This window comes from Linepithema humile, unplaced genomic scaffold (assembly GCF_040581485.1).
Source record: "Linepithema humile isolate Giens D197 unplaced genomic scaffold, Lhum_UNIL_v1.0 unplaced_3, whole genome shotgun sequence".
NCBI classification, from domain to species: Eukaryota; Metazoa; Arthropoda; class Insecta; order Hymenoptera; family Formicidae; genus Linepithema; species Linepithema humile.
The window spans coordinates 21,728-30,342 of record NW_027124987.1 but is presented as its reverse complement, the minus strand read 5'-3'; the positions used below and the strand labels follow the sequence as shown (position 1 = coordinate 30,342).

Below are 8,615 nucleotides of genomic sequence, written 5' to 3'. Positions count from 1 at the left end.
CTAACCTCAACCTGTCACTTTTACACAGGTGCTCCTATGCGGTACTTACTCGAAATTTTTCTAAGTCCCACGGCGTATGACAGCGGGACTTAACCTCCAAAGCGCAGTCGGCCGGATCACGGGCACTTTTCCTCGGCACCGCCTCTCCTCGTAGCACAACACTCACTCGCGGAAACTATGTTAATAAATAAAATAAAACTTTGGCTTTCTCCGAGCTAAGAGCAATATAAGAATAAAATAAGAATAAATAGAGTAAAATAAGTACGAAAATATGACAAAACATGCAGCCCGCCCGTCACAAAAACGCGATTTTCGGCCCGGACGGCGCGGGCCGGGAGTCAGAATATTAAACCGATTTCTATAATTATTGCTCCGGGTGAATGCAGCAATAACAAAGGTGTTATTTATTATTATTAATAATTATTGGGCCAGACCCTGCGGCACTGCAATGCTGGGCTGACCCGCGGCGGAGCCGGAGCGAGCTCCGGGGCACCCACCCGGTTCCAAAAATCAGTTTAATATTCTGAATCCCCTTTGGGGATTGTATCAGATATTAAGCTGATAAGAACAGATACGCACCTTTATTTTAACAAAGAATGTTCCCCAGGGGGCAAGCCCCCTAGGGTATAATATATAGTTAATCGGCGCTCGCGCCGCGCACCTTATAAATAAATAATGGCCGGGGGACAATGGCCCCCCCCGGCAGTGGGCATCACGCTGGGGTGCCTGGGGGCGCACCCCCAGGACACAATATCACAGTTTTATATAAAATATTGCCCCAGCTGGCAGACTGGGGCAATGTATAAAATAAAATTCAGCGCTCTTTGTACGGCACCCCCGGAGACACAATAAAACATAGGTCAAAAGATAAAATTGTCCCGGGGGTGCATGCGCGGCTTAATCTAATAATAAATAAATAAGACTCTAGTCAACGGTTAAAACAATAAATAAATAAATAAGTAAAAACGCGACATTCACACTCGGTTAATCGCGACATTCATTCAATCGTCGTGGCGGGCCGGAAGAACAGTATAAAAATATCACAGAAAAATATCACAGGCACCCGCCACGATTATCGCACTAAAGCACACGCATACATAAGGGACGTGAAGCACCCTGATCGTCGCCGCGCTGATCGTCGGGCCAACGCTGGCGAATTGCTTGGGGCGGCTCAACAAGGGCCCCATCTTCAGACGGAGGGAGAGGAGCTCTGTACTGGCGCACGCCGCTCACATGCTCCACATAAATGTCCCTCGACCAGCGAATGGTATCCGAGACAATGAGGCGGCGCATTAATTGCGCATACTTGTTGCTCACGCGGAGCATCGCGAGCACCGCCTCATTTCTCGTGTCCCATGAGCCGAGGGCGCCCACGACGAGGGCCGTCACCGCTACACGATACCCTTGTCGGTGCAGCTCCTCCGCTAGGGCTGAGTACTTGGCGACCTTCCTCGCCCTAGCCTCCTCGAAAGCCACTAGCCTATTTTCAAAGGGCACCGTGACGTCGCAAATGACGACGCACTTCGATTGCTCGTGCCTGACCACGAGATCAGGCCGTAGCTCTCGAAGCTCCCCGTGCACGCCCTCAACCCGCTGGTTCACGCGTACCTCACCCGGCAGGCGACAAGCCTTCCAGAGGCGGTGCAAGACGGCGTCATGCCTCAGCTGTATCGCGGCCGCGTGTACCCCGCAGTGACCCAATACGTGGGGAAGGGTCTCGGCTGCCCCACCGCAGCGCCGACAGCGCTTATCGCCCTCCCCCCATCGACGTGCCCCATTTAAGGGGAGCACGTCTAGGCGGGCGCGATGTACAAATCGCCAGTCGGCGAAACGAGTGAAGCTGCCGCCACGGAGGAAGTGATTGCTCACCCCGTTCCGCGACGACACCTCGTACACCTTCCCCTGGTCCGGTTTTCGCACGAGCGTATTTAAATAATAAAAAGCTACAGCCGAGCGCAGACGGGTAATCACCTGGGAGCGAGCTCCTGGTGGTACCACTACCGTCGTTCCCCTGGGGCCCCGACATCCCACGGTCATCTCCTCGGTTTCCCTTACCCACCTCCACCGCACGGACAACCTTTCGGATTGTCTCCTTCCGGCGTTCCGGACCCTTGACCAGAAGGAGGACTCCCCTCCACCCCTCAGCCTCCCCTCCAGCGAACCGGAAAGGAAGGCGGCGATTTCATCGCAGTCAGGGGCGTGGCCGATTCGTCGCCGAACCACTCCCCGCAGCGTAGCCCACGCCAAGTCACGCACCGCCACGTCACGCGCCGTAAGAATACGGAACGCGTGGGCAACGGTGAGGACGTCGGCGAGGTCAGCCAACGGAAGCAGTCCACATCCCCCCTTGTGAGGAGGCAGGTAGACTACCTCCGCGCTTGCTCTCTGCGGGAGGTTGAGCCACGTTTTGGCGAACCTGCGGATCTGCAGGTCCGTGGCCTTGAGGGGGCCCTTCTCCACGGCTGCACCCCGCAGCAGAAAATCTAACTTGGGAAGCAGATAGACGGCAACCATTTCTACGCGTTGCCACGGGGTGAGCAGGGACCGGTTTACCTTCTCGAGGTCCTCCAGGATGCCGCGAATTGTGGTGTAGGGCGTTTGGTCCACCGAGAATCCCGTAGGGACGCCGAGATGCCGATAAGGCTCGCCCTCTGCCAGACAAGGCAGCGGTTGGCCCCGGACGGCGAATCTTGTCGGCAGGACCCTGCCGCCGGCAGCTGCCCCGATGTGCAGTGTGGCGCATTTGGCAGGGTTGAACCGCAGTCCCGCCGACAGAGCCTCGCCCTCCACCGCGACTAGAAGCCGCTCCATTCCCTCAGGCGTGTCGGACACCAGTGCAATGTCATCCGCATAGGCCAAAATTGACCATTTAACCCCATTCAGGTCATACCCCGCCCCCGCCCCGGCAGCTGCACGCAGCACCGAGTCGATTGCGAGGTCAAAGGTGATGGGGCTCAGCGGACAACCCTGGCGCACCCCCGAGCGAATGTTGATGGGCGCGGTGTAGCCCTCGACGGTGCGAACCCGAGTAGTGCAATCGTCGTACATGGATCGCCATATTTCTATGACTTTCCGCGGCACGCCGGCTCGAACGAAAGCGCGGCGGATCGCCGCGTGCGGGACCGAGCCAAACGCGTTGGAAAGGTCCAGCCACGCGACGACCGCCTGTCTGCGGCTCCTCCGCGCATCAGTCAGGATCTCCTGCAAGACGAAATTGTGTTCGTGACACCCCTCGTCCCGCAGGAATCCCTTCTGTGCGGGACTAAGTTTTTCCTGGTCGACCGCCCAGTCTGTGAGACGATCGGCCACGAGAGCGGCGAACAGTTTCGGCATAGTGTCACCGAGAGCGAGAGGGCGCCAATTTTCCAAATCGTCGCGGTCTCCTTTCTTAAAAATTAACACTGTATTGGAGGTCTTCCAGGACGCTGGGACTGCCTCGAGCCGGATGCAGATGTTGAACAGTGCTGCGAGGAGGCACGCTCCAGGATCCGCTCCGCGAAGGTCACGGTAGGTGACGCCGTCGGGCCCCGGCGCAGAGTTCGTCATACGCCGCAGCCGACGGTCCACCTCTCGCTCCGCGAAGGGATCCGTGAGGCGCGCGACATCCTCCGGCGTCGCGGGTTCAGCGGGCTCCACATCCGCACCGGCGCCATCCAGTCGGCCCTCGTCGCAGTACAGGCGCTCGAAGTACTGGTGCACCCGCTGCTTAGGCACCTGGCAAAAGTCAGCGGGGCCCTGTAGCACCTCTCGCACCGCCTTGCGACGGTTCCTCCTGTACAGGGCCTGAATGCGGGTTGCTTCGCGCACCCAGCCCCCGCGTCCTTCTCCCGAATTTATAATATTGAATCGGGGGTCAGCCGGTGCCTCCCCCCTGGCACCCCCTCTCTCGTCGGCGACTGCTGCTTCCGCTGCACGCCGCCCCCGCGGCCGCCCGCCCCTTCGTGGACGATCTCGGGCACCGGGCGCCTCCCCGTCAGCCGTCGGCGCTGCATCCTCCCTGAAGAAGGCCGCGACGAGTGCCGCGTACTCCTCCAGGTCCGCAATCGTCTCAACGGCCGCTGCTCGACCGACCAGATCGTCCCGCGCGGCAAGCCTCACACGCTTGCGCTGTCTTTCGACAGTCGCCCGCGCCGGCTGTCGACGGGGCGACCGATCGGGCTGAGCAGGCGGTCGTTGCGGCCGGCGTTGATTCGCCCCGCGCCTTGCTGGATCCACAGGGACCGCGGATGCCCCGTTCTCCCCGACGGCCTGTACGCGGGTCCTCGGGCCTCGTCGACGACCCATCACTCCGCGGACATTTACCGGAGCATTCGAATGAAAAGCGTTTGACTCACCAGTACTCGCCCGGCTGTCTCCTCCCTCTCGCGCCCTCGGCGGGGTGGCCTCGTCTCGCCGTTGCCCATTTATGTTGAGGGGTTGTTCCTCCTCGAGTCGTCTTAACACTACAAATGGATTCGCCAGCGTTGCGAGTGGCAACGCGGGCGCCGCGCGCGCAACCGTCGCCGCTGCGACCGGTGGTTCGTTCGCGGGCGAGCCGCCGCTCAAGAGCCGACGCCTTTTGGCTCTTCGCCCCGGACGCGTCCTCCATGGCCCTTCCACGTCCCCCTCGCTGTCCTCCGAAGAATCCAGCTGCACCACGCTGGGCTCCTGCCGCCGCTCCGTTGCCCTGGATGGAAGATGGGTCGGCGTGTAGGACCTCCTGGCCCCACCGACGACCGGTGACGTCCCCACGTTGGACGGGGGTGTGATGGGTGGTAAGGGGGGCGACGTCCCCCCCGTTGGTGCCGGCAGCCCCGTTGACATGATGGGGCTGCGGCACATCGTCGTCGTCACCGTCGTCGTGGTCGTCGTCGTCATCGCTGCCGACGTCGCGGTAATGGCCACTCGGTGTGCAGTGGCCACGGGCCCCTCCGCCACACTGGGTGATGGAAGTGGCGGACTGGGGGCCCTCATGGGGGGCGTTTGGCTGCCCACGGACCTTGTCCGCGGCTCGCCCCCCGAATCCTGCGACGCCGGCGTGCCCGCTGTCCTCAGCGTCGGTGATGGCGTCGCCTCATTACGCGGGGGAGCGACGGGCCTCTTCTCCGCACTCACCGTGGCGGCCCGCCCTCCCCTCGACGCCTCCCCGATCGTTGGCATGATCGGGGGTGTCCGCTGTCGCGCACCGCTCTTCACGGTCGGCACGCTCACCGCCCGGCTCATCTTCCTCGCACCCGCCGCGCTGGTCTGCGGCGGGGAAATGCCGGGCGGCTTTCTGACTGCACCCCCTCTCGCTGTGGTGGTCCTGGTGGTCACCCCCGTCACCCGGGTTGACGGGGGTTGAGAGGGGGAACGTGCCGACCTTGCCGCGGTCTCGCGGGGGACCGACGCGCGCAACACCCGGCGCACCGCGCCACTGGCCCCAGTGCCAGCGACGGTGGTTGGCGATGGGGTGCGCTCGGGTGTCTTTCGCCTCCTCGTCACTGTTGTCCCCCTGCGCTTTGATGCTGTTCGCTCCTCCGGGGAGTAGCGCAGGGGGGCGCGCGTCGATCTCGCCGACGGCGGACGTCTGGAGGACGCAGCGGGCACACTCTGGCCAGGAGGTGTCTTCTCCAACGCGGCGGCCTCCGGTGTAGCTCCTCTGCGCGTGGTGCGCCTCATCGCGACCGTCCCCGTTGCCCCCGCTGTCAGGGGGCTGGTCCTCGTAGCAGCGGAGGTCGATGCTGCTGTGACGGCCGCGTATGAGGGGGACCCTTCCTCCGATGATGTCGTTGGTGGTGGTGGCGATGGTGTCGGGGCCATGGTGCGCCCGGGTTGCAACCAGCCGGTCAATCGGCTCGTCGACGGCACACCCGCGGGCGCCGCTCGCTGTTGCGCACGCGGGGCACGCGCTCGCGCACTCACCGATGCACTCCCGACGCGCACAGACGACTGCCGCGGCTGCGCTTCGGTACCGGGAGTCGGACCCGGCTCTGTCCGGGGGACCGAGTGCTCCTTGTCGTAGTGCTTTGCTACGTCTTTCTTTGGGTACGCCGTTTTCCCCCTATATTTACAAACGGAGCACTCGTACGCTACGGTGTCCCCCGGGTGCATTTGTTTTAAATGCTTTAGCAAATGAGCCGGGTCACAGTACTCCCCCCGCACTCGCTCGAAAGCCTCCTCGCCCCGATAGCAGCGTGGACATTGAACTTTATTCGGAAGCGGGAAGGCCAAAACTACAACGCGCGGGCCGGTATCCATTGCGGTATTGTGCAGTTAAAAAAAAATAATAAAAAATAATAAAAATAATAAAAAATATGTAAATAATAAAAATAAATAAATAAATAAATAAATAAATAATGCGTTTGTCCAATAAATAATAAAATATGGATAACCGCCGGCCTCACGATGCAGTCTCTCTAGTGGCAGGCCGGTGCTAATCTATCTATCGGTCCGCCTTCGCTTTCGCTAATAAATAATAATAATAATGATAAAAGATATAATAAATAATGTATAAAATAAGATAACAGTGCTTAAATATAACTAAAAATATCTAGAAATGTTGCTGGGCTGTCACGGAAAATAAAATATATAGTAAAATAAATAAATAGTAATAGTGTATAAATAAAATATAAAATTGTATAAATAAATGAGTCAAAAGTTGTAAAAAGTAAAGCTGTATATAATAAAATGTCAATTTGTAAAAATGAATTAATAAATAATAATAAAAACAGTAAAGAATAAATGTGTAAAAAAAAAAATATAAAATTATATAAATAAATAAGTCAAAAGTTGTAAAAAGTTAAATTGTATATAGTAAAATGTAAGTTTGTACAAATGAATTAATATATAATAGTTAAAAGTAATAAAAAGTAATTGTGCAAAAATAAGATATAAAAATGTATAAATAAATGAGTCATAAGTTGTAAAATGTAGAATTGTAAATAATAAAATGTTAATTTGTAAAAACGAATTAATAAATAATAGTAAAAATCAATAAAAAGTAGGTGTGAAAAATAAAATATAAAAATGTATAAATAAATAAATAGAAAGTTGTAAATAGTAAAATTGTAAATAATAAAAAGTAAATTTGTACAAACGAGTTAATAAATAATAGTTAAAAGTTAAGATTTCCGTGACAGTTACCAGTAGCTACTTGCCTAACAGTTGACTAGATAAAAGGGCAGTTTTAATAATAAATAAATAATAAAAATAATAAATACACGCGTCTACCGTCTCCGTCAATTGTTAAAAGCGCAGGGGTATTAAATAAATAATGTCACAACATATAAAATAATTTATTGCACATATAAAAACACAATAAATAAATAAAACGATATAATTTAAACAATTTGACGGACGGACGGGACGAAGAGCAATAAATAATTAGTTGGCGGACCGATTCTACTTAATTTGCGTTATTATTTATTAATTATTAAGTTATCGCGTTATTTAACCGGTGGCCAATTCTGGACAAGTCCGAGCTCGAATTGGACAAGTCACTATTCGGAAAGTTACTAGGCCACCGGCAGACTGCCGAGAGCGACGCCGCGCGAGGTAGCGAATCTATGTCGCCGCGGACGATGCCGCAAGAGTCACCCGCGTGTCTACCGACACGCGTGCGCAATAGCGTTCCCGATGGACTTAGCTGCAGACAATGCTATGTATGCAGAAACTAAGTCCACCAGGACAACCTCTCGAGCGGCACCGGGCACAGCGACACTTCACACACGCACGCCCCGCACCGCACCGCACCCGCCGTAACGCACGCACGCACCTGTAACCGCACCTGCCACTCGCGAGCACGGGTACACAGGAGCACCTAACCTCAACCTGTCACTTTTACACAGGTGCTCCTATGCGGTACTTACTCGAAATTTTTCTAAGTCCCACGGCGTATGACAGCGGGACTTAACCTCCAAAGCGCAGTCGGCCGGATCACGGGCACTTTTCCTCGGCACCGCCTCTCCTCGTAGCACAACACTCACTCGCGGAAACTATGTTAATAAATAAAATAAAACTTTGGCTTTCTCCGAGCTAAGAGCAATATAAGAATAAAATAAGAATAAATAGAGTAAAATAAGTACGAAAATATGACAAAACATGCAGCCCGCCCGTCACAAAAACGCGATTTTCGGCCCGGACGGCGCGGGCCGGGAGTCAGAATATTAAACCGATTTCTATAATTATTGCTCCGGGTGAATGCAGCAATAACAAAGGTGTTATTTATTATTATTAATAATTATTGGGCCAGACCCTGCGGCACTGCAATGCTGGGCTGACCCGCGGCGGAGCCGGAGCGAGCTCCGGGGCACCCACCCGGTTCCAAAAATCAGTTTAATATTCTGAATCCCCTTTGGGGATTGTATCAGATATTAAGCTGATAAGAACAGATACGCACCTTTATTTTAACAAAGAATGTTCCCCAGGGGGCAAGCCCCCTAGGGTATAATATATAGTTAATCGGCGCTCGCGCCGCGCACCTTATAAATAAATAATGGCCGGGGGACAATGGCCCCCCCCGGCAGTGGGCATCACGCTGGGGTGCCTGGGGGCGCACCCCCAGGACACAATATCACAGTTTTATATAAAATATTGCCCCAGCTGGCAGACTGGGGCAATGTATAAAATAAAATTCAGCGCTCTTTGTACGGCAC

The 8,615-nt window shown here is 54.9% G+C and overlaps 2 pseudogenes; both read right to left on the bottom strand.

Moving 5' to 3' along the window:
- Positions 1-418: 418 nt before the first annotated feature.
- LOC137001889 (U2 spliceosomal RNA) lies at positions 419-600 on the bottom strand (annotated as a pseudogene).
- A 7,598-nt stretch (positions 601-8,198) lies between these two features.
- LOC137001888 (U2 spliceosomal RNA) lies at positions 8,199-8,380 on the bottom strand (annotated as a pseudogene).
- Positions 8,381-8,615: the final 235 nt, after the last annotated feature.